General features: G+C 43.5%; 1 long non-coding RNA gene across 1 annotated transcript; it reads left to right on the top strand.

Annotated features, from left to right (window-relative positions):
- Nucleotides 1-1,862: 1,862 nt before the first annotated feature.
- Nucleotides 1,863-25,265, top strand: LOC119921736. Its single transcript, XR_005448590.1, has 4 exons — nt 1,863-1,946; nt 13,283-13,354; nt 23,693-23,772; nt 25,019-25,265. It is a non-coding gene; the product is annotated as an uncharacterized LOC119921736 (long non-coding RNA).
- The last annotated feature ends 1,243 nt before the right edge of the window (nt 25,266-26,508 follow it).

Below are 26,508 nucleotides of genomic sequence, written 5' to 3'. Positions count from 1 at the left end.
CTTTCCTGCCTTGGTGGTGCAAGGCAGGTTGGGTTGGAGGTTCCTCAGTGATAAGTAGAAGAGTTGGTGGAGGTCCCCAGGGAGGCAGCAAGGTAATCCAGCCAAAGGGAACGCTGAGAGCCAACTTGTGCTTCCCAAGCACTTAGTACAGTGCTCTGCACACAGTAAGTGCTCAATAAACATGATTGAATGAATGAATGAATGAATGAATGAATGAATGAGGGCCCCGGAGCCTCTGATGGGAAAGTTGTATGGTTCCTGTTGGATTCCCTCTGTTGCTTGGTGAAGAGAGAGACTGGGGTGTGCTGCAGCTGCTGCAGCTGAAACCCCCACAGACCCACATTATTATTGTACTATACTCTCCCAAGCACTTAGTACAGTGCTCTGTTCATGGTGAGCTCTCAATAAATATGATTCAATGAATGATCTGTGTTCTAAAGGAAGGAATAATTCCTCATTAACAGAAGGTAGCAGTTCAGAAGCTGGAAATAGTACATTTCTTTGGTCTGGATTTTATGTAGCTATATGATATTAAGAATCTGTATTGTGTCTGCATTTAAGAAACGTGGTTACATGGTTTCAGAAATGTGGTGAAGCAAAATACAGAGAGACATTTTCAGGTTTTGAATAAATGAAGTGTTATCATAATGCAAGCTTATACAGACCTGGAATTCCAAAATCAGAACATATTTTTGAATTCCATAATTACTAGACTTCATTTTCTTATGTCTCATATAATTGCCCCATCCATGTTCTGGTTTTACAAAAATTGTTCCCAAAATTGAGGCAGTTATTTTTTATTTTAATTCAGATTTAATAGTTGTTTCTTTCAAGGAGTTCACAGGGGTCAGATAATAATTTTGGGGAAATGCTATCATCTCTGTATGTTGCTGATTTGACTTCCCAAGTGCTTAGTACAGTGCTCTGCACCCAGCGAAGTGCTCAATAAATGTGATTGAATGAATGAATGAATGGGGAAATGTCACATAATCGATGGAATATACAGCTTTATAATAAGAAGAAGATAGGCATTCATATTCTGGTTTAGTGGAGACATAAGCACATTCTGAGAAGTAATATGTCTTCATGAGAAGCAGTGTGATGTACTGACATAGTGGAAGGGAGCCAGGCCCTGAGAGTCAGGACCTGTGTTCTAAACCATCCTTGCCATTTGAAGAGCAGCATAGCGTAGTGGATAAAGCACTGGCCTTGGAGTCAGAAGGCCATATGTTCTAATCCTGGCTCCGCCTCTTGTCTGCCACTTCACTTCTCTGGGCCTCAGTTACCTCCTCTGTAAAATGGGAATTGAAACAGTGAGTCCTGTGTGGAATAGGGACTGTACCCAACCTGATATACTCATGCCCATCCCAGAGCTTAGTTCAGTGCCTGGCACATAGTAATTGCTCAACAAATACAACAATTATTATTATTATTACTTGTCTACTGTGAAACTTTAAGCAAGTCACATAACTTCTCTGTGCCTCAGTTCCACCATGTGCAAAAAGGGGGTTCAACATCAGTTCTCCATCTGTTTAGATTATGATCTCCAAGTGGGACAAGGGACTGTGTCCAACTTGATAATTTTGTAACTACCCCGGGGTTTAGAACAGTTGACACAAAGTACGTACTTCACAAATACCACTGTCATCTTCATCATAGTAGTCGTTATTGTTGTTGTTATTATTATTATAGGATTGAAAGATTGAGTGATTCCCATACTCTATGAGGTTTGAAAATGGATGGAAATTGGGGAGAAGAACTAGAACAAAGTGGGCTCTCATCAGGAGTTTAAATAATACATGTTTTCTTTCTTCTCTTTCCCCATTCTGTCTAAAGTTAGGACCATTGCATTCCATGATTGAAGATCTGCAGTCAGAGGGATCAGATGATGACTCTTCTTATGGGGAAGATGCTGTTGTCAAAACCAATCTTGTGAAGGATTCCAGGTGATAAATTTAGATAGAAACTGTTGAACATTAAAATGTACAGTTAGGGACTTCAAAATACCTTGCTGGGCAGTGTGTGGACTGTTTTGTTTGTGTTTGCAGTCACAGTACCCTTCCCTAACTTTGGGGCTACCTTCATCTAATAGATGCTAGGTTCAATTAGGCTGTATATCTATGAAGATGATAAGAGACGGATAGAGACACAGTTGCATAGTGAATAAAGCCCAGGTCTGGGAGCCAGAGGACATGAGTTCTAATCCCAGCTCTACCATTTTCCTGCTGAATGCCTTTGGGCAAGTCAACTCAATTCTTTGTGCCTCAGTTTTCTCAACTGCAAAATGGGGATTCAGTACCTCTTCTCCCTTCTACTTAGACTGTGAACCCCATGTGGGACAGGGTCTTGTATCTGGCATGATTAACTTATATATCCCCTAGTGCTTAGAAGAGTGGTTGACACTTAATAACTGCTTAGCAGATACCATAAAAAAAGAAGTTGAAGATATCAGTAAGGTAAGAGAGAAATGTGGCAATAAGAATTTTTTAGAAGTAGCGAGTAGAAGTAGTTGTAGGAAGAAAAGTGGCCTAGGAGCCTGGAAGCCAGAGTGCCTGGGTTGTAATCCTCACTCTGCCACTCCACTTCTGTGTGACCTTGGGCAAGTCATTTAATTTATCTGTGCTTCAGTTTCCTCAATTGCAAAATTGGGGGGGGGGGGGCGGCGGGTGGTCAATACATGTACTCTTCCTACTTTACTGTGAGTCCCATGTGAGCCACAGACTGCGCTATACCTAATTAGCATGCGCTTAGCACTGCATAATAGCAGACATATAACAAATATTTTATGATAAAGAAAGGAGCCCACCACACAGGAAAATCAATCATTGCTGTTTAGTGAGGATTTTCTGTGTGCAGATCACTGTACTAAGCACTTGAGAGAGTACAATACAATAGAATTGGTAGTCACATTCCTTGCATTCAATGAGCTTTTAGTCTAGAGAGGGATACAGACATTAATATACTCCCATAACATGGCTTAATGGAAACAGCACGGGCTTGGGAGTCAGAGATTGTGGGTTCAAAGCCCGACTCTGCTGCTTGTCAGCTGTGTGACTTTGGGCAAGTTTCTTAACTTCTCTGTGCCTCAGTTACCTCATCTGTAAAATTGGGCCTAAGATTGTGAGCCCCACATGGGTCAACTTGATTACCTTGTATCTACCACAGGGCTTAGAACAGTGCTTGACACATAGTAAGTTCTTAACAGATACAATCATCATCATTAATATGAAGAAATAAATTATGGTTACATAGATTTTGTTTTGTTTTGTTGTCTGTCTCCCCCTTCTAAACCGTGAGCCCGTTGTTGGGTAGGGACCGTCTCTATATGTTGCCGATTTGTACTTCCAAAGCACTTAGTACAGTGCTTGCACAAACTAAGTGCTCAGTGAATATGATTGAAAGAATGAATAAATACTGTGAGGCTGAGGGAGGAGTGAATAAAGGGAGCAAATCAGGACATCTCACAATAGAGTGGAAGAAGAAGAAATGAGGGCTTAGGCAGGGCACGTCTCTTGGAGGATATATACCTTCACTAAGGCCTTGAAGGTGGGGAGAGTCAATCTGTCAGCCAGACAAGCAGTTGTATTTATTGAGCTCTTACTATGTGCAGACCACTGTGCTAAAAGCTTGGGAGAGTACAGTATAACAATATAACACAAACATTCCCTGCCCACAATGAGCTTACAGTCTAGAGGGGGAGACAGGCATTAATATAAATAGTAAATTACAGATATGTAAATAAGTGTTGTGGGGCTGGGATGGGGGTTAAATAAAGGGAGCAAGTCAGGGCAATGCAGAAGGGAGTTGAAGAAGAGGAAAAGTGAGCTTAGTCAGAGAAGACCTTTATGGAGGAGGTGTGCCTTCAATGAGGCTCTGAAGGAGTGGGGAGAGTCATCATCTGCCGGCTATGAGGAGGGAGAGCATTCCAGGCCAGAGGCAGGATGTAGGCAAGAAGTCAACGGTGAGATAGAATTTATCAAGGTACGGAAAGAAAGTGTTCGAGAAGTGAAGAATGTGGGCTGGGTCGTAGTAGAAGAGTAACAAGGTGAGGTAGGAGGGGGAAAAGTGATTGACTGCTTTAAAGCCAATGGGGAAGAGGTTCTGTTTGATTCAGAGGTTTTTGAGGAGTAAAGAAACATGGTCTGCATTTTTTGGAGAAAAGCGATCCGGACAGCAGGGTGAAGTGTGGACTGGAGTGGGAAGAGACAGGAGGGAGGGAGGTTAACAAGAAAGGTAATGGAGTAATCCAGGCAGGATAGGATAAGTGCTTGGATTAATGTGGTGTTAGTTTGTATGGAGAGGATAGGGTAGATTCGAGCCATGATAAGAAGATTGAACCAACAGGCTTTACTAATAGATTGAATATGTGGTTTGAATGAAAGAGATGAGTCAAGGATAACCCCAAAGTTATGGGTTTGTGAGATGGAAAGGATGAAGGTGCTGTCTTCAGTGATGGGACAATCAAGGGAGGACAGGTTTTGAATGGGAAGATAAGGAGTTCTGTTTTTGACATGTCGGCAGTACATTCAAGTAGAGATGTCATGAAAGCAGGAGGAAATGTGAGAGTGCAGAGATGGAGAGAGATCAGAGCTGATGATGTAGATTTGGGAATCTTCTGCATAGAGGTGGCAATTGAACCCATGGGAACAAATGAGTTCTGCCAGGGAATGTCCACTCCTATAGATAAGGACTCCCTAAAAGGATCCCCCTTGCCTGCTCAATATCTACGTATTCCTACTCCCCTATTCTCCTCTTTCTGAGATGGCTTTCAAAACAAAGTCTCTTACCTGAAATAGTCATTAGGATCAAAAATTAAGGGAGTCAGTTAAGAGCTGTACTATCATTGAGGTTTTCAAAAAACAAAACTTTAGCAAGAGGTGGTAAATTTGAATTCCCTAGTTCACCGTTCTGCATTACATTAGAACATTAAATGCATTTAATGCAGTACATTAAATTCATTCATTCATTCAATCGTATTTATTGAGCGCTTACTGTGTGCAGAGCACACTGGGAAGTACAAGTCAGCAATATGTAGAGACGGTCCCTACCCAACAACGGGATCACAATCTAGATGGGGGAGACAGACAACGAAACAAAACAAGTACACAGGTGTCAAAACCATCAGGATAAATAGAATTATAGCTATATGCACATCATTAATAGAATAAATAGGGTAGTAAATATGTACAAGTAAAATAAATAGAGTAATAAATATATACAAGTGCTGTGGGGAGGGGAAAGAGGTAGGGCAGGGGGCGATGGGTAGAGGATGAGGAGAGGAAAAAAGGGACTCAGTCTGGGAAGGCCTCCTGGAGGAGGTGAGCTCTCAGTAGGGCTTTGAAGGGAGGAACAGAGCTAGTTTGGCAGATGTGTGGACGGAGGGCATTCCAGGCCAGTGGAAGGTTGTGGGCCACGGCTGGGATGTAGAAGGAGAGAAGAGAGGTGAGGTAGGAAGGGGCAAGGTGATGGAGAGCCTTGAAGCTGAGAGTAAGGAGTTTTTGCTTGATTCAATCAATCAATCAATCAATCAATCAATCGTATGCATTGAGTACTTACTGTGTGCAGAGCACTGTACTAAGCGCTTGGGAAGTACAAGTTGGCAACAAACAGAGATGGTCCCTATCCAACAGTGGGTTCACAGTCTAGAAGGGGGAGACAGAGAATAAAACCAAACATATTAACAAAATAAAATAAATGGAATAGATATGTACAAGTTCAATAAATAAATAGAGTAATAAATATGTACAAACAAATATTCATATATACAGGTGCTGTGGGGAAGGGAAGGAGGTAAGGTGTGGGAGATGGAGAGGGAGAGGAGGGGGAGAGGAAGGAGGAGGCTCAGTCTCAGAAGGCCTCCTGGAGGAGGTGAGCTCTCAGTAGGGCCTTGAAGGGAGAAAGAGAGCTAGCCTGGCAGATGTGGTGAGGGAGGGCATTCCAGGCCAGGGGTCTGACGTGGGTCGGGGTTCGATGGTGGGACAGGCGAGAACGAGGCACAGTGAGGAGGTTAGCGGCAGAGGAGTGGAGGGTGCCAGCTGGGCTGTAGAAGGAGAGAAGGGAGGTGAGGTAGGAGGGGGCGAGGTGCTGGAGAGCCTTGAAGCCGAGGGTGAAGAGTTTCTGCCTGCTATGCAGGTTGATCGGTAGCCACTGGAGATTTTTGAGGAGGGGAGTAACATGCCCAGAGCATTTCTGGACAAAGACAATCCAGGCAGCGGTGTGAAGTATGGATTGAAATGGGGAGAGACAAGAGGATGGGAGATCGGAGAGGAGGCTGATGCAGTAGTCCAGACGGGATAGGATGAGAGCTTGAACGAGCATATATGTATGTATATGTATATGTATATATGTATATATGGTTGTACATATTTATTACTCTATTCATTTACTTATTTATTTTACTTGTACATATCTATCCTATTTATTTTATTTTGTTAGTATGTTTGGTTTTGTTCTCTGTCTCCCCCTTTTAGACTGTGAGCCCACTGTTGGGTAGGGACTGTCTCTATATGTTGCCAATTTGTACTTCCCAAGCGCTTAGTACAGTGCTCTGCACATAGGAAGCGCTCAATAAATACGATTGATGATGATGATGATGAGCAGGGTAGCGGTTTGGATGGAGAGGAAAAGGGCGGATGTTGGCAATGTTGCGGAGCTGAGACCGGCAGGTTTTGGTGATGGCTTGGATGTGAGGGGTGAACAAGAGAGAGGAGTCGAGGATGACACCAAGGTTGTGGACTTGTGAGACGGGAAGGATGGTAGTGCCATCAACAGAGATGGGAAAGTCAGGGAGAGGGCAGGATTTGGGAGGGAAGACAAAGAATTCCATCTCGGATATGTTGAGTTTTAGGTGGCGGGCAGACATCCAGACGGAGATGTCCTGAAGGCAAGAGGAGATGCAAACCTGGAGGGAGGGGAAGAGAGCAGTGGCAGAGATGTAGATTTGGGTGTCTTCAGTGTAGAGATGATAGCTGAAGCCGTGGGAGCAAATGAGGTCACCAAGGGAGTGAGTGTAGATCGAGAACAGAAGGGGACCAAGAACTGAACCTTGAGGGGCCCCCACAGTAAGGGGATGGGAGGGGGAGGAGGAGCCCACAAGAGAGGCTGAGAATGAATGACCAGATCGATGAGGAGAACCAGGAGAGGATGGAGTCTGTGAAGCCAAGGTTGGATAGCGTGTTGAGGAGAAGGGGATGGTCCACTGTGTGGAAGGCAGCTGAGAGGTCGAGGAGGATTAGTATAGAGTATGAGCCGTTGGATTTGGCAAGCAGGAGGTCATTGGTGACCTTTGAGAGGGCAGTTTCCGTGGAATGTAGAGGACGGAAGCCAGACTGGAGGGGGTCGAGGAGAGAGTTGGTGTTGAGAAATTCGAGGCAGCATGTGTAGATGCCTCGTTCAAGGAGTTTGGAAAGGAATGGTAGGAGGGAGATGGGACGATAACTAGAAGGTGAGGTGGGGTCAAGAGAGAGTTTTTTTAGGATGGGAGAGACATGGGCATGTTTGAAGGCAGAGGGGAAAGAACCAGTGGAGAGTGAGCGGTTGAGGAAGATAAGAAGGGGAGAAGGGACGGAGCGAGAGATTTTATGAGATGAGAGGGAATGGGGTCAGAAGCACAGGTGGCTGGAGTAGCACTTGAGAGGACGTAGGAGAGCTTGTAGGTTGACAGGCAACCACTAGAGATTTTTGAGGAGTGGGTGACATGCCCAAAGTGTTTCTGTACAAAGATCATCCAGGCAGCAGAGTGAAATATAGACTGAACTGGGGAGAGACAGGAGGATGGGAGATGAGAGAAGAGGCTGATGAAGTAATGCAGTCGGGATAGGCTGAGGGATTGAACCATCAAGGTAGCGGTTTGGATGGAGAGGAAAGGGCGAATCTTGGCAATGTTGTGGAGGTGAGACCGGCAGGTTTTGGCGATGGAAGTAATAATAATAATACCTAATAATAATGTAAGAATAATAATAAATACCTATTGAAGCAATCAGTAAACATCCTTGAGTAATTGATTGAAGTGACAGAGGACAGCATGTTGTCTGGATTTTTGCCAACAGTATTCAACGACTTGAGTGCAGGACTTTACAAAGTATTCTATGAGTGAATCACTGCTGGAATTTGGTAGTGAAACAATGTCAGAGGGAGACTTGGCAAGGGAATTCAGTGTAGTAGAAAGGAAAGTTTTCAAGGCAGGGACCCTTCTTCCCCTGGGTGGGCATGGAGGTTTATTAAGGAAACCAGAGGAGATATGAGAGTATCAAACAGAAACACCTCACCATTGGTCTTAAGGGACTTGAAGAGCAGCGTGGCTTAGTGGAAAGAGCACAGGCTTGGGAGTCAGAGGTCGTGGGTTTGAATGTCAGCTGGATGTCCTTGGGCAAGTCACTTCACTTCTTTTTGCCTCACTTACCTCATCTGTAAAATGGGGATTAGGACTGTGAGCCCCACGTGGGACAACCTGAATACCTTGTACCTACCTCAGTGCTTAGAACAGTGCTCAGTACATAGTAAGCGCTTAACAATTACCATCATTCCTATTATTATTAAGGCACTCAAATCAGCTCTCAGCTTCCTACAACTTCCTATGGCTGATTCCTATGGTTTCAACTACCATCTCCATGTTGATGATTCCCAAATAATTTCTAGTCCTGACCTCTTTCCTTCCCTGCAATCTCACATATCATTCTTCCTTCAGGATCTACTTGAGTGTCCTGCTGATACTCATATTTAGCATGTCCAAAACAGAACTCCTTATTTCCCACCCAAACCCTGTCCTCCCTTTGTCTTTCCCTTCACTGTAATTAATTAATTAATTAATGTGCTTGTTAAGCACTTACTATGTGCCAAGCACTCTTCAAAGCACTGGGTAGATACAAGTTCATCAGGTTGGATGCAGTCCCTGTCCTATATGGAGCACACCTTCTTAATCCCCCCATTTTACAGATGAGGTAACTGAGTCCCAGAGAAGTGAAGTGATTTGCCCAGGATCACACAGCAGACACGTGGTGGAGCCAGGATTAGCACCTAAATTCTTCTGACTCCCAGGTCAGTACCACTATCTTCCCCAACAAAATATAACCATGGCATTGTTCTCAACTCATCTCTCTAACTCAACCCATATATTCAATCTATCAAAAATCCGATCTGGTCTACTTTCACACTACTGTTAAAATCCACACTTTCTTCCCCATCCAAACTGCTACCACTTAATTCCAAGCAATTATTTGATTACTGAATCATCCTTCTTGCTGACTTCTGTGCCTCCTGTCTCTCTGCATTCCAGTCCATACTTCAATCTGATACCCGAATCATTTTTCTACAAAACTGTGTAGTCCACTTTTCCCCACTCCTCAGGGACCTCCAGTCCATTCACCTCCACATCAAACAGAAACTTCTTACCATTGGCTTTAAAGCACTCAATTACCTTGCCCCCTCCTACCTCACATCACTGCTCTCATACTACAGTCCTGCTCCACAGATCTTTTTTTACAAACAGTTTAGTCCGTTTTTCTCTGACTCTCAAACACTCTTCCTAAGTTGTTTACCAATTCTGTTGTACTGTACCCTCCCAAGCACTAAGTTCAGTACTCTTCACATTTTAAGTATTCAGTAATTACCACTGATGATGATTGATGAACCTTGAGGATATACTCATATATATCTGAATGTATTGTCAGTCAATCAATGCTATTTATTAATGCTTATAAGGTGTGTAGCACTGTACCAAGCACTTGTGAGAGTACAATGCAAGAGAGTTGCTAGACATGACCCCTGCTTTCAAAGAAGTTACCAGTTATTTGAGAATCAGCCTTTAAAATAAATTCCAGATAGGAGAAACAGCAGAGTGTAAGGGTATGTACTCAAGGGCATTGTGGCTGAGTCAAGGAGAGAAAATCTAAGTGCTTAATTGACATGGACCCAAATACATAAGTGATGCAGAAGGGAAGGAGAGTAGAGTAGGCAAGTGAGAGATTAGTCAGGGAAGGCTTTCTGGGATAAATGCATTTACAGTAGGGCCTTGAAAATGAGTAATGAGGTGGTTTGGTGAATATGAAAACAGAGGGAGTTCCAAAGGCCAGGGCGAGGTATCAATGACAAGAGAGCCAAGAGCAAGGCAGAGTAGAGTAGGTTGGTGTTAGAGTGAAGTATGGGCTGTAGTGGGACAGAAGAGAGGTTTACTGTGAAGAACAGAGCTGATTGAAGGCCACAGAACCAATGGTAATGAATTTCTGTTGATGCAACTGTAGTTGAGCAACTTTTGGAGATTTTTGAGGAATGGGGAGCTGTTTGTAGAACAGTATTTTGGAAAAAATATATTGTACCAGTAGAGTAAATTATGGACTAGAGAGGAAAAAGGCTAGAGGTAGGGAAGTCAGTGAAGAAGGAGATAGAATGATTGAGGCAGAATATGACAAATGCTGGGACCACTGTGGTAATATTTATAGCATCACTCCCTAAAAACCTCCAGTGGTTGCTGACCTATTTCTGCATCAGGTAGTAATACTACTACTACTACCACCACTACTACTACTACTACTACTACTACTACTACTAATAATAATAATAATGGCGTTTGTTAAGCACTTACTATTTGCAAAGTACTGTTCTACGCACTGGGAGGTGGTAACACGGTGATCAGGTTGTTGCACGTGGGGCTCACAGTCTAAATTCCCATTTTACAGAGGAGGTAACTGAGGCTCAGAGAAGTTAAGTGAGTTGCCCACAGCTGACAAGCGGCGGAGCCAGGATTAGAACCCATGACCTCTGACTCCCAAGCCCGTGCTCTTTCCACTGAGCCACACTACTTCTCTAATGGTAGAAACTTACCATTGGCTTTAAGACAGTCAATCAGCTTGCCCCCCTATTTTACCTTATGTATGTTCCACTACAACCCAGCCCACACCCTTTACTCCTCTAAAACCAGCTTGCTCTTTGTACCTTGATTTTGTTTATGCTGCCCCCAGCCCCTTGCCCATATCCCTCCTTGGACCTGAAGCTCCCACCCCCTTCAGATCAGACAGTCCACCACTCTCCCCTTCTTCAAATCCTACTAAAATTATTTCTCTTCCAAGAGGTCTTCATCATCATCATCATCATCATCATCATCATCATCATCATCATCATCATCATCATCATCATCATTATCATCAATGGTATTTATTGAGAGCTACCGTATGCAGAGCACAGTACAAAATACTTGGGAGAGTATGATACTTATTTCCTCACCCTATTTGCCCTCCCTTTGGCATTACCTCTGCACTTGGGTCTGTACCTTCTAGGTACTTCAGTATCCACCCCTCCCCACAGCCCAGTCTACTTTGCTGCCCTATCTGTAATTTATTTAAATATATTCACCCCTGTAGATTATAAACTCCTTGAGATTAGTGATATTGTATTCTCCTAAGTAGTTAGTGTGGGACTGTACACACAATTTGTGCTCATTAAATTTCATTAATTGATTGATTGATTATGTAGTAGTGAAGGGGCTTTTCATTGAGCCATTCACACTCTTGCACTCCCTATTCTCGATTCTGCAGTCAGATGTCTACGTTTTGTTTTGTTGTTTGTCTCCCCCTTCTAGCCTGTGAGCCTATTGCTGGGTAGGGACCGTCTCTATCTGTTGCCGACTTGTGTTTCCCAAGCGCTTAGTACAGTGCTCTGCACACAGTAAGCACTCAATAAATACGATTGAGTGAATGAATGAATGAATTAAAATAGCAAGAAGCAGAAAATCTGCAATTCTGTATTTCCACAAAAAAGGGTGCAAGTTTGTGAAACATTTTCTCAGTGGTTACCCACAACTGGATACCTCAAATTTGACATGAAAAAAAAGCACCCCATACCAGAAAAGGTCATGACTCTAGTTATCGGGCACTAATGCTGTATCTTTGCCTTTCAGGTTAAGTTTCAGTGACAGTGAAAATAGTTTAGGTGTTTGTCTGCCAGATCAGGAAGACATTCCCACTGATAAACTGCTTCCTGCTAGCAAGGTATTTGCTGACTGTGTTGCCAATAAAATCACTTATTCTTTGCATAGAAAAACCTTCATAAATGGCTTTGTAGTTTAAGGTAGCAAAAAAGTGCAGGAGTATATTAACAATAAGAATAATAATTGTGGTTCATTCATTCATTCATTCAGTGGTATTTATTGAGCATTTACTGTGTGCAAAGCACTGTACTAATCACTTGTGGTCTTTGTGGTATTTGTTAAGCACTTCCTAGGTGTCAAGCCCTATACTGAGTTTTCTTGTAGACAGTTATTCTCCCGTTCTTCTGAAGCTTATTGAAGGCAAATCTCCTCCAGAAGGTTTTCCCTCACTAAGCCCAACTTTTGTTTTTTCCTGCTCTGTTCCACATTGCCTGACTTGCTCCCTTTATCCATCCCCCCATCCCAGCCCCACAGCACATCTGTACATATGTGTAATTTTATTCACTTATATTAATGTCTGGATTCCCATCTAGACTGTAAGCTCATTGTGAGTAGGGAATATGTTTGTTATATTGTGCTCTCCCAGGTGCTTAGCCCAGTGCTCTGCATACAATAAACACTCAGTAGATACAATTGACTGACTGACTGTAGATACAAGATAATCAGGTCAAACATAGTTCCAGTGTCACCCATATGACACAATTGAATTTCTTTGGCTCACAATTTAAGGAGAAGATTAATAGGCAGTTAATCCCTGTTTTACAGATGAGGAAACTAGGACACAGAGAAGTGCCAAAGATCACACAACAGGCAAGTGACAGAACTGGGATTGGAATTCAGGTCCTCTGATTCCTAGGCCCATTCTCTTTCCTCTAAGCTATGCTGCTTCCCAGTAACAGAAAACTGAGGCATGTTCCCCCACCCCAACATAATAATAATAATAATAATAATAATAATAATAATAATAATAATAATAATAATAATAATAATAATAATAATAATAATAATGGTATTTGTTAAGGGCTTACTATGTGCAAAGCACTGTTCTAAGCACTGGGGAGGTTACAAGGCGATCAGGTTGTCCCACAGGGGGGTTCACAGTTTTAATCCCCATTTTACAGACGAGGTAACTGAGGCACCCAGAATAATAATGATGACATTTGTTAAGTGCTTACTGTGTGCAAAGCACTTAGAAGTTAAGTGACTTGCCCAAAGTCACACAGCTGACAGTTGGCAGAGCAGGGATTTGAACCCATGACCTCTGATTCCAAAGCCTGGGCTCTTTCCACCGAGCCACGCTGCTTCTCGCCTCTATATCAGTTTTATTCTTGTCATAAACAAAGTGTTCTGTAATTCTTCCAGGGATTTAAGAGGAAGAGTCCAGAACCATGCAGTATACCTGAAAAAATCCGAAAGAATGGAACATATGACAAGGTGAGGAGGGTTGGCTTTAGGTTTGTGCTGTTGAAGAGAAAGTTACTACGTCATTGGGAATTTATGAGACTGGCTGACCCCAGATTACAGTCGCCCCTACCATTCTCTCACCTTCTCCAACCTTCCCCCTCACCATTCATCAGCAAAGGGGAAAGAGCTTACCTACTCAAGCTACAGCACTGCTTTCAAACATTCCACCTCCACCCCGTACACCCTTTACCATCTCGTCCTTGTAGCCCTTTCTTCTAACCTTAACACAAAGAATGTTTAGTACCATCAATCAGTTAACCATATTTATTCACTGCTTACTCTATGCAGAACACTGTACTAAGCGCTTGGGAGAGTACTGAGCCCTCTGTTGGGTAGGAACCATCTCTGTACGTTGCCAGCTTGTACTTCCCAAGCGCTTAGTACAGTGGTCTGCACACAGTAAGCAATCAATAAATATGATTGAATGAATGAATGAATGAGAGTATTAAATCCCAGACTGAGCCCCCTTTTTCCTCTCCTCCTCCCCATCCCTCCGCCCTACCTCCTTCCCCTCCCCACAGCACCTGTTTATATGTATGTACAGATTTATTACTCTATTTACTCTGTGTATTTTACTTGTACACATTTACTATTCTATATATTTTGTTAATGATGTGCATTGAGCTTTAATTCTATTTATTCTGACGATTTGACATCTGTTCTCATGCTTCGTTTTGTTGTCTGTCTCCCCCTTCTAGATTGTGAGCCCATGGTTGGGTAGGGACCGTCTCTATATGTCACCAACTTGTACTTCCCAAGCGCTTAGTACAGTACTCTGCACATAGTAAGCGCTCAATAAATACAATTGAATGAATGGATGAATGGCAGAGTTGGTAGATACATTGCATGCTCAAGTGATCTTGAGCAAAAACTCCTCACTCTTGGCTTCAAGGCTCTCCATCACCTCGTGCCCTCCTACCTCACCTCCCTTCTCTCCTTCTCCAGCCCAGCCCACACACTCCACTGTTCTGCTGCTAACCTCCTCACATGGCCTTGTTCTCGCCTGTCCCGCCGTCAACCCCTGGCCCACGTCCTTCCCCTGAACTGAAATGCCTTCCCTCCTCACATCCACCAAACTAGTTTTCTTCCTCCCTTCAAAGCCCTACTGAGAGCTCGCTTCCTCCAGGGGGCCTTCCCAGACTGAGCCCCCTTTTTCCTCTCCTCCTCTCCATCGCCCCCCTACCCTACCTCCTTCCCCTCCCCACAGCACTTGTACACATTTATTACTCTATTTATTTTACATGCACATATTTACTACTCTATTTTATTAATGATGTGCACATAGCTGTAATTCTATTTATTCTGACGGATTTGACACCTGTCTACATGTTTTTTTCTTGCTGTCTGTCTCCCCCTTCTAGACTGTGAGCCCACTGCTGGGCAGGGACTGTCTCTGTATGTTGCCGACCTGCACTTCCCGAGTGCTTAGAAGAGTGCTGTACACACAGTAAGTGCTCAATAAATATGATTGAATGAATGAAGGAAGGAAATGCTCATAACGAGCTTGCAGTCTAGAGTAGACGGATGTTAATATAAAAAAGAAAATTACAGATAAATAGATAAATGCTCTGGGGCTAGTCAGCGGCAGTGAATAAAGGGAATAAATCAGGGTGATGCAGAAGGGAGCAGGAGAGGAGGAAATAAGGGCTTAGCTAGCGAAAGCTTCTTGGAGGAGATGTGCCTTCAATAAGGCTTTAAAGAGAGAGTCATTAGTTTGTTGGATTTGAGGAGGGAAGGTGTTCCAGGCCAGAGGGAGAACATGGGCAAGAGATTATCAGTGAGTTAGATGAGATTGAGGTACAGGGACTAAGTTACCATTAGAGGAGTGAAGTGTGAGTGTGAGGAGGAGTAGTACTACTACTACTGGGTTGTAGTATTAGGAGAGCAGCAAGGTGAGGTAGAAGATGGCAAGGTAATTGAGTATTTTAAAGGCAATGATAAGGAGTGTCTGTTCAAGGCAGAGGCGGATTGGTATCCACTGGAGACTCTTGAGGAGTGGGGACCTGGATTGAACATTTTTGTGGAATAATGAATCAGGCAGCAGAGTGAAGAATGGACTGAAGTCTGGAGAAAGGGTAGGAAGAGAGGTCAGCAAGGAGACTGAAACAATAATTGAGGGAAAAGTGCTTGAATTAATGTGTAGTTGTATGGTTGGAAAGGAAAGGGCAGATTTCAGGCATGTTTATTAATTCATTCGTTCATTCACTCATTTGTATTTATTAAGGGCTTGGGAAGATACAATACAACAATAAACAGTGACAGTCCCTGCCACATGACTAGCTCACATTCTAGAGTGGGGAAGACAGATGTCAGTACAAATAAACAGACATCGATACAAATGAATAAAATTTCAGATATATACGCAAGTGCTATGGGGCTGGGAAGTGGGGGAGAAGAGCTAAGAAAATGAATCATTGGGATATAGATGGGAGTGGGAGATGAGAAGAAGTGGGACTTAGTGAGGGAAGGCCTGTTGGAGGAGATATGCCTTCAGTAAGGCTTTGAAGTCGGGTAGAGTAATTGTCTATTGGATTGAGGAGAATGGGCATTCCAGGCAGGAGGTGGGCCAGGGGTCAACAGTGAGACAGATAAGATTGAGGCACAGTGAGAAGGTTAGCACCCAGAGGAGTGAAATATGCAGGCTGGGTTGTAGAAGTGAGGAGAGGTAGGAGGGGGCAAGGCGATGGAGTTCTTTAAAGCCAACGATGAGGAGTTTTTGTTTTATATGGAAGTGGAAAGGCAACCACTGCAGATTTCTGAAGAGTGGGGTGACATGTCCTGAACATTTCTGTAGAAAGATGATCCAGGCAGCAGAATGAAGTATGGACTGGAGTGGGGAGAGGCAGGAAGTTGGGAGGTCATTCATTCATTCATTCATTCATTCATTCATTCATTCATTCATTCATTCATTCATTCATTCATTCATTCATTCATTCATTCATTCATTCATTCATTCATTCATTCGTTCATTCATTCATTCATTCATTCAGCAAGGAGGCTGATGCAGTAATCCGGGGGAAATAGCTTGAGTGATTATAGTAACATGGTTGCAGTTCGGATGGAGAGGAAAGGGCAGATTTTAGCGATATTGTGCAGGTGGGACCAAGAGGATTTTGTGACAGATTGAATATGAGGATAGAATGAGAGAGAGTAGTCAAAGGTAATGCCAGGGTTACGGGCTTGTGAGACAGGATGGATAGTGGTACTATCTACAGCGATAGGAAAGTCAAGGAGAGGACAGGGTTTGGGTGGGAAGATAAGGCTCTGTATTCTGAACATGTTAAGTTTGAGGTGACAGGAGGACATCCAAGTAAAGATGTCTTGAAGGAAGGAGGAGATGCGAGCCTGGAGAGAGTGAGAGAGATCAGTGGGAAGATGTAGGTTTGAGTAACACCTGCTAGTGACGGTAGTTGAAGCCATGAGAGCAATTGAATTCTCCAAGGGAAAGAGTGTAGATGGAGAATAGAAAGAGGCAGAGAACTGAACCTCGAGGGACCCCCACAATTAGAGGGTGGGAGGCAGAGAAGAAGCCCATGAAGGAGACTGAGAATGAACAGCCAGAGAGATAGGACAACCAGGAGAGGACAGTCAGTGTAGCCAAGGTTGAAAGCCTTGGCTTTCCAGGAGAAGGGGGTGGTCACAGTGCAGAAGGCAGCCGAGAGGTTGAAGAGGATTAGGATGGAGTAGAATCTGTTGGATTTGGCAAGAAGGAGATCATTGGTAACCTTTGAAAGGGCAGTTTCTATGGAATGCCGGGAACAGAGCCAGATTGGATGAGGTCCAGGAGAGAATTGGAGGAGAGGAATTTGAGACGGCAAGTGTAGACGACTCACTCAAGGAGTTTGGAGAGGTATGGTAGGAGGGAGATGGGGCAATAACTGGGGTCAAGGGAAGGCGTTTTAGAATAGGGGAGATGTGTGCTTGTTTGAAGGCAGTGGGGAAGAAGCCATTGGAGAGTGAACGGTTGAAGATGGTTGTTAGGGAGGAAGGGAAGGAGAGAGGGGGCGAGAGTATAAGGTGCGAAGGAATGGAGCCTGACATTCATTCATTCATTCAATCATATTTATTGAGCACTTACTGTGAGCAGAGCACTGTACTAAGGGCTTGGAAAGTACAAGTCAGCAACCGATAGAGACAGTCCCTACCCACCAATGGGCTCATAGTCTAGAAAGGGGAGACAGACAGATAACAAAGCAGGACAAGTAGACAGGTGTCAATATCATAAAAATAGATAAACAGAATTATAGCTATATATATATATATATATACATCATTAATAAAATAGAATAATAAATATGTACAAATATAGGGCAGAGGGAGGGAGTGGGGGGCAATGGGAAGGGGAGGAGGAGCAGAGGAATAAGGGGGAGCTCAGTCTAGGAAGGCCTCCTGGAAGAGGAGAGCTCTCAGTAGGGCTTTGGAGGGAGGAAGAGAGCTGCGTGTGAAGGGCATGGCATTGAGAGGAGGCAGCAGATCTCCTCTGGAAATACTGCTGGGAAGGATAGTAAAGTTGAAGAGGGGGCCAGAATGGTGAAGGACCGAGGAGGGGCAGTTGTGAATGTTTTGAATGTTGAACCAACAAGATCTAGTGGCAGATTGATTAGGAGAGTTGAATGAGAAACAGAAGTCAAGGATAAAACTAAGGTTTCAGGCTTGTGAAAGGAAGGATGGCATTACCATCTACAGTGATGGGAAACTCAAGACAGAGTTTGTGTGGGAAGATAGGATTTCTGTTTTGATATGTTAAATATGAGGTGACTGGAGGACATACAAGTAGAGATATCTTGAAGGCAGTAGGAAATGAGTGGAGAAGGAGAGAGATAGAGCTCTCCATCAGCTTGCCCCTTCTTACCTCACCTCCCTTCTCTCCTTCTACATCCGAGTTCACACACTTCACTCATCTGGTGCTAACTTTTTCACTGTGCCTCAATCTCACCTGTCTTGCTGCCGACCTCTGACGCATGTCCTATCTCTGGCCTGGAATGCCCTCTCTCCTCAAATCCACCAAACAATCACTCTTCCCCTCTTCAGAGCCCTACTGAAGGTGCACCTCCTCCAGAAGGCCTCCTCAGATTTCCTGCAACCCGCTCCCTTTGCTTTCCCCTCCGCCCCATAGCACTTATTTATATAGTTATATATCTATAATTCTATTTACTTATATTGATGCCTGGGTACTTGTTTTGATGTCTGTCTCCCTCCGTCTAGACTCTAAACGAAATGTGGGCAGGGATTGTCTCTTTTTACTGCTGTATTGAACTTTCCAAGCACTTAGTACAGTGCTCTGCACATAGTGATCAGTCAGTAAAAGTGATTGAATGAATGAATGAATGAATGAATGAATGGATGAATGAATGAATGAATGGGGAGGGAGGGAGGGAGAGGGAAAGGAGGGAGGGAAGGAGAGGGGGAGAGAGAGAGAGAGAGAGAGAGAGAGAGAAAATAGGGCTGGTGGTGTAGATTTATATGGAAATGGTAGTTGATGTCATGGGAGTGCATGAGTTCTCCAAGGGAGTGGGTGTAGCTGGAGAAGAAAAGGGGGGCCAGAACTGAGTCTTGAGGGACTCCGACAGTAAGGGGCTGGGAGGCAGAGGAGGAACCCATAAAAGAGACTGCTTGTGAGAATCGTGTAAACTTCCCTCTACAATCAAATTTATTCCCTCATCACTACCCTCTCTACCGAACTCAATTCAGTAGCTCCCCTATCCCTTTGCAGTTCTCATACCACCAATCCATAGACCTGGATCACCCCTATCTCTGCCTCCTTCACTCCTGTGCATGAGCTATAGAGCGCTTTTGGTGGAAATCCAGATAAACACCCTTACCTGTTGTAACTCTGTCCTCTCCTTATCCCAACATTATTGCTCCATCTTTATTGACTACCATGCCCATTCCCCTCACCATGTGTTTCAGATATTTAACTTCCTCTTCAAACCCCCTGCCCTCCTGTCTCACCCATCTCTTGTACTTAATAACCTGGCCACATATTTTATCGAGAAATTGAACCCACCAGAAGACCAGATGTGATCTTCCTAAAGTCTTTTAAGTAGTGGGGGCAGGGGGGGAAGTGTGTGTGTGTGTGTTCTGAGGGGGGGAGGTGTGGGGTGTCATGGGAGGTGGTGGTATTTGTTAAGTTCTTACTATATGCCAGGCACTGTTCTATACACTGGGACAGATACAAGTGAATCACATTAGACACAGTCCATGTCCCACCTGAGGCTCACAAACTTAATCCCCGTTTTACCGATGAAGGGATTGGGGCACAGAGATATTAAGTGACTTGCCCAAGTTCACCCAGGGAACAAGTGGCAGAGCCGGGACTAGAACCCATGTCCTTTGGTCTCCCGGTCCCATGCTCTATCTCCTAGGCCATGCTGCTTCGCTTCCTTGCTAATCTCCAGTTCCTCCCTTGCCTTCCAAAACACTCATTCTTTAACACTCCCATTTTTAACAGCAGTATCTCAAGAGGAGATTTCATTCATTCATTCATTCAATTCATTCAATCATATTTATTGAGTGTTTACTGTGTGCAGAGCACTGTACTAAGTGCTTGGAAAGTACAATTTGGCAACAGATAGAGACAATCCCTACCCAACAACGGGCTCAAAGTCTAGGAGGGGGACACAGACATCAAAAGAAAACAAGTAGACAGGCATCAGTACCATCTCTCTCTCTCTCTCTCTCTCTCTCTCTCTCTCTATACATATTAATAAAATAGGGTAACAAATATGTACAAATATACACAAGTGCTGTAGCGGGGAAAAGGGGTAGAGCAGAGGGAGGGAGTAGGGGTGATGGGGGAGGGGAGGAGGAGCAGAGAAAAAGGGGGGCCCACTCTGGGAAAGCCTCCTGGAGGAGGTGAACTCTCAGTAGGGCTTTGAAGAGGGGAAGAGACCAGTTTGGCAGATGTGAGGAGGGAGGGCATTCCAGGCCAGAGGTAGGATATGGGCCAGGGGTCGATGGTGGACAGGCGAGAATGAGGCACAGTGAGGAGGTTAGCGGCAGAGGAACAGAGGTTGCGGGCTGGGCTGTAGAAGGAGATAAGGGAGGTGAAGCAGGAGGGGGCAAGGTGATGGAGAGCTCTGAAGCCTGCCTTCTCTCAAAATCCACCCCATTTCCCTTGCCACCAACTCCATCCCTTTGCACCTTACCAAAGTGCTTTCTCCTCCCTTCTTCCCTCCCTGACTGCCATCTTCATAAGCAGCATTGTTTAGTGGAAAGTGCACGGGTTTGGGAGTCAGAGGACATGGGTTTTAATCTCGGCTCTCAAGGTCTGCTGTATGACCTTGGGCAAGTCATTTAACTTCTCTGTGCCTCAGTTACCTCATTTGTAAAATGGGGATTAAAAATGTGAGCCCCCATGTGGGGCAACCTGATTACCCTCTATCTACCCAGTGCTTAGAACAGTGCTTGGCACATAGTAAGTGCTTAACAAATACCATAATAGTGATAGTAAGTAATCTTCACCTGTTCACTATTCAGTGGCTTCTTTCCCACTGCTTTCCTTCCTACCATCCTTTCCAAACATCTTGAGCAAGTTGTCTGTATCCACTGCCTCCTCTTCCACTCCTCCAATTCTCTCCTTGACCTCCTTCAGTCTGGCTTGTGCCCCCTTCATTCCACTGAAACCACTTTCTCAGTGGTTATAAATGATTTCCTTTTTGCCCAACGTCATAATCCTTCTCAACCTCTCAACTGCCTTCAACCACTGTTAACCACCCCCTTCTTCTGGAAACATTATCCAATCTTGTCTTCTAGGACACTCTTCTCTTCTGGTTCTTCTCTTGTCTCTCTGTCAGTTCCTTCTTTGTCTCTTTCTCAGGCTCCTCTCCTACCACCCACCATCTAACTGTGGGGATTCCTTAAGTCTCAGTTCTGGTCCCCTTCCCGCTCCCTTGGTGAACTAATTCACTGCCATAGCTTCAAGTACCATACGAGTACAGCTACATTGATGATTCCCAAATCTACTTCTCCAGCCCTTAAAATCCAAAATGGGAGTTGAACATTCCTGTTTTTCCTTCAACTGAGAGTCCAATATGGGACAGGAATAGGAGCCATTCTTATTATCCTGTGTCCACCCCCAACACTTAGTACAGTGTCTGGCACATAGTAAGCGCTTAGCAAGAACTATTAAAATACCAAAAAAAAAAAAATGTGAAGGGAGGTGTTCCAGGGAGAAGGAGGGTGTAATCCTGCCTGTTGTTCCTCCACAACGTTTCTAAGTCCACCTTGTAACAGAACTCACTGCCCTAATCCAAGCACTTGTAATGTCCCAGTTCGATTAACTGCATAATCTTCCTTTCTGGCCTCCCCACCTCCTGTCCGTCCTCACTCTAGTCGTCTCTTAACTTTCCTTAACTTGACCATTTTGACTGTGTCCAGACAGTCCTCTGGAGATAGTTTCTGTTTAAGTTTGGAATTTGATTCTAAAAGAATTCTATCAGTACATTTTTATACTATTGCTGATTATGTTGTCCTTTATATATTGTATGATACCCTTGACTGTCAGTCTTCTCTATCCTGCCTCTGATCTCTTCCCCATTTTCTTTCCCTGGCCTGGACCTCTACCCTTTATTATCTGACAGAATAAAATTACATCTCCCAAAGGACTTCTCTGATGGACCCCTCATTTCCCCACCCTATTCATCCTCCCCTCTGCATCTTGGGTCTGTACCCTTAAGATGCATCTCCAGCCCCACAGCAGTTATGTCCATATGCTATACTCTGTTCACTTCCCCTGTCTGAAATTCATGGCTTAGTGAGAAGCAGCCTTGCTCAGTGGATAGAGCATGGGCTTGGCAGTCAGAAAGACTGGAGTTCTAATCCCGGTTCTGCTTTTTGACCTTGGGCAAGTCACTTAACTTCTCTGGGTCTCAGTTACCTTGTCTGTAAAATGGGGATTAACAGTTACCTCGCCTGTAAAATGGGGATTAAGAGTGTGGGACAGGGACTGGGTCCAAACTGATTATCTTTGTATGACCCCCAGCACTTAGAACAATGCTTAGCACATGGTAAATGCTTAACAATAATTATTATCATATATTTTAATGTCTGTCTCTCCGACTACATTGTAAACTCCTTCTGGGTAGGATTTATGCCACCGAGTCTCTTGTATTGAGCTCTCCCAAGTACCTTGTTAGTACAGTGCTTGGCACACAGTCAGCACTCAATAAAAACCCTTGATTGAATGATTATTTCAGCTCTATCCAACTGAATATTTCTCATTATTCCTACCATTTAGAATGTAAATCCTCAGTCTGTCTCTTTGGGAAATCTCACTTTGGGAAATAATGGGATGGGGCTAAATGGTTCCCAAAATAGTAAGCACCTCAGGCAGTTAAAGGAAGCAAATTCATTCAGTCAGTCATATTTATTGAGTGCTTACTGTGTGCAGAGCACTGTACTAAGTGCTTGGTAAGTACAAATCGGCAACCTATAGAGACAATCCCTAACCAACATTGGGCTAACGGTCTAGAAGGGGGGAGACAGACAATAAAAGAAAAACAAGTAGACAGGTGATAATACCATCAGAATAAATAGAATTATAGCTATATACACAGCATTAATAAAATAGAGTAATAAATATGTACAAATATACACAAGTGCTGTGGGGAGGGGAAAGGGTAGGGCAGGGGAGGAAGTTGGGGTGATGGGGTGATGGGAGGAGGAGCAGAGGGAAAGGGTGGGCTCAGACTGGGAAGGCCTCCTGGAGGAGATGAGCTCTTGGTAGGGCTTTGAAGGGAGGAAGAGAGCCAATTTGGCTGATGGGCGGAGGAAGGGCATTCCAGGCCAGAGGTAAGACGTGGGCCAGGGGTCGACGGTGGGACAGGCAAGAACGAGGCCCAGTGAGGAGGTTAGTGGCAGAGGAGCGGAGTGCGTGGGCTGGGCTGTAGAAGGAGAGAAGGGAGATAAGGTAGGAGGGGGCAAGGTGACGCAGAGCTTTGAAGCCAAGAGTGAGGAGTTTTTGCTTGATTCGAAGTTTGATAGGCAACCACTGGAGATTTTTGAGGAGGGGAGTGACATGCCCAGAGTGTTTCCGTAGAAAGAAGAGCATTTCTCTAGAAAGAAGAGCGTTTCAGTACAAAGAGAGCATTTCCGTAGAAAGGGAGCATTTCTGTAAAAGCAAATGAATATGATTGGAAGACTACCAATCTACCAAGACTACAAAGATTACCAAGAGAATTTCCCTCTCCACAAATGTGGCAACGGTTTGAAAATTATTCCTAAATGTATTTAACCACATTTAAAAACAGTGCTTGGATTAAGCAAACTGTATTAGATCTTTTTTCATATCTTACAATCATTAATCAGTTACTCAGGCTTACACTAATGAACTGGTGGAACTTCAGAAGAGATTGATGGCACTTCGGGAACACAACGTACTTCAGCAGGTGAATGATCTTTTTAAATTCATTAATTTATTTAAGGTGCTTGTTAAATGGAGGATTAGAGATGAGTGTGATTCGTTGTAAATTTTGTTATTTCCCTTTAAAGGAGAAAATTCTACTTTTCACTATAAAGCCTTGAGTCCCGTGTAGTAACGGTAGTAATAACTGCGGCATTTGTTAAGCGCTTACTCTGTGCCAGGCACTATTCTAAGAACTGGGTGGATAGAAGAAAATTGGGTTGGACAGTGTCCCTGTCCCACCTGGGGCTTGTAGTCTAAATCCCCATTTTACAGATGAGGTGACTGAAACCCAGAGAAGTTGGGACTTGATCAACGTCACACAGCAGATACGTGGCTGAGCCAGTATTAGAACCCAAGGCTTTCTGATTCCCAGGCCCATGCTCTAACCACTAAGCCATGCTGCTATTCTAATAGACTGTGTCCGACTTTATTATCTTGTATCTACCCTTGCACTTGGTACAATGCCTGGCACATAGTAAGCACTTCATTAATACCATTAGAAAAAAAGATTGGTGTTGAGATTGATGTTCTGCAGGCTAAAAGATTATGTTTGACTGCAGCAATTTTCACAACCCAATGGCCATTCCAGGACTTTTTCTTTTACTGCAGCTGAGTTCCAGCTCAATTCCAGGTTACTTCCAACACTGTTCACATTCTGACTGTTTCAGAATTAGTATTAAACTTGACAATTCTTTATGTCATTTTTTTTTCATTTGTTCTGTTACAGTACTTCATTTGTGTGAATTCAGGGCTGTTTGGGTACATTACTTTTGTTGTACTTATTAAGCATTTACCCTGTGCTAGCACTGTTCTAAGCACAGGATAGACAGAAATTTAATAATAAAGATGCATTCCTGTCCCACCAAGTGTTCACCATGTAAATGAAGTAGGACAGGGATATAGGAAATAGGAATAAATTTCCAGAAACAAAATGAAATTTAGAAATTCAGTAATTAAAATTAAAATGTAAATTAATTTGACAAGGGAGCTCTTCAAAGGATCAATTTCCGAATTCTCCCCACTTACAAAAACAGTCTTTGGCATGCTTCAGCCTCATTCCCTCAGTGTCCTTCAAATAAGGAGAGACAGCCCTAGCCAACAAACAACCTCTCACATATCTTAAAGCTCCCAGTTTTATGGAAATTCCAACCAAAAGCTATTTCCTCATAAACTTGCTGTCTTAATGGATTTGCATCCTTTTATTTATGTCTCCTCCTTTGTCTTTTCAGATTGTTAATCTAATTGAAGAAACTGGCCATTTTAATGTGACCAACACAACTTTCTACTTTGATCTTTTTTCTCTGGATGAGATGACCACCCGAAAGTTGCAGAGCTATCTGGATACAGTAGCAATATGACACCTCAATGTAAAAGTGGGTTGTCTCTAAAATTAAAAATAAAATTTCCCAAAATACTGAACCAAATTCCAAAAAGTTCCTTTCAAGTTTGCTTTTCCTGGAACACTGCACTGCCATAGAAGGCAGCTCAATACTTGTAAATATTGTAAACAGACACAAGTTCCAATATGTTGAGCCTGTAGTTCCTACTAATTAGTCAAGGGAATTTGGTCATAGATACTGAGCAAAATGAAAATGTACTCCCTATTGCACAAAATTAAATATTTGGTCCTACTTTTAGAACTAATTAATTGTAAAAATTGCATTTTCAGATAAGAAGCTTATTCCAGAAAATGTAGAATTTGGAAGAAATCTGTTAACCAATCCTGATAATAGTGTGTCCCTGGAAGCCAGCTTTACTGTCATCCAGAGAATTATTTTTGCAAGAAATTTGATTTTGTCTACCTTCTGGCTGAGGTCCATCAAGATCTTAGGTTGGTTGCTCTGGAATATATAGCTCAAGGGGTCTTATCTACTGTGGGATAAATGTGTAACGAGCACTTGAGAAAGTACAACAGTTAGTAGGAGATCTCATCTCTCAAGAAGCTTTCAGTCAGTTCGGAGTACAGCACAGACTCCACCACTTGTCTGCTGGGCCATCTTGGGCAAGTCACTTCACATCTCTTTGCTTCAGTTTCCTTATCTGTAAAATGGGAATTAAAACTGTGAGCCCCAGGTGGGGCAGAGACTGTGTCCAACCCAATTTACTTGTATCTAAAGAAAAAATGGGTAAAGTAGATAGGTAGAAGGGAGAGAGCTGATTTAATTCGTTGTATCCAGTGGACAAGAGTTTCTGCTTGATACAGGCAGGGATGGGTAACCAGTGAAAGTTTTTGAGGAGAAGGGAAATGCATGAAGTTTGTTAATGTTTTTCTAATGTTAGAAAGATATCCAGAGAAGCAGCATGGCTCAGTGGAAAGAGCATGGGCTTTGGAGCCAGAAGTCATGGGTTCAAATCCCAGCTCCACCACTTGTCAGCTGTGTGACTTTGGGGAAGTCACTTAACTTCTCTGGGCCTCAGTTCCCTCATCTGTAAAATGGGGTTTAAGACTGTGAGCCCCCCACGGGACAACCTGATCACCTTGTAACCTCCCCAGTGCTTAGGACAGTGCTTTGCACATAGTATGCACTTAATAAATGCTATTATTATTATTATTATTATTATTATTATTATTATTCTAGGTAGCAAAGTGAATTATGGATTAGAGAGGGGAGAAACCTGGAGGGATAGAGGTAGGCTGGCAAGTAGGCTACTGGCATATGTGGTTGTGAATTTTGTGGTTTGGGTAGTGATGGTATTCTCAGAACAAATTTATTCTGCC

Source organism: Tachyglossus aculeatus, assembly GCF_015852505.1.
Source record: "Tachyglossus aculeatus isolate mTacAcu1 chromosome Y3 unlocalized genomic scaffold, mTacAcu1.pri scaffold_183_arrow_ctg1, whole genome shotgun sequence".
NCBI lineage: Eukaryota > Metazoa > Chordata > Mammalia > Monotremata > Tachyglossidae > Tachyglossus > Tachyglossus aculeatus.
Note: the sequence above shows the minus strand (reverse complement) of the source record. Positions and strands in the feature narration are given on the sequence as shown.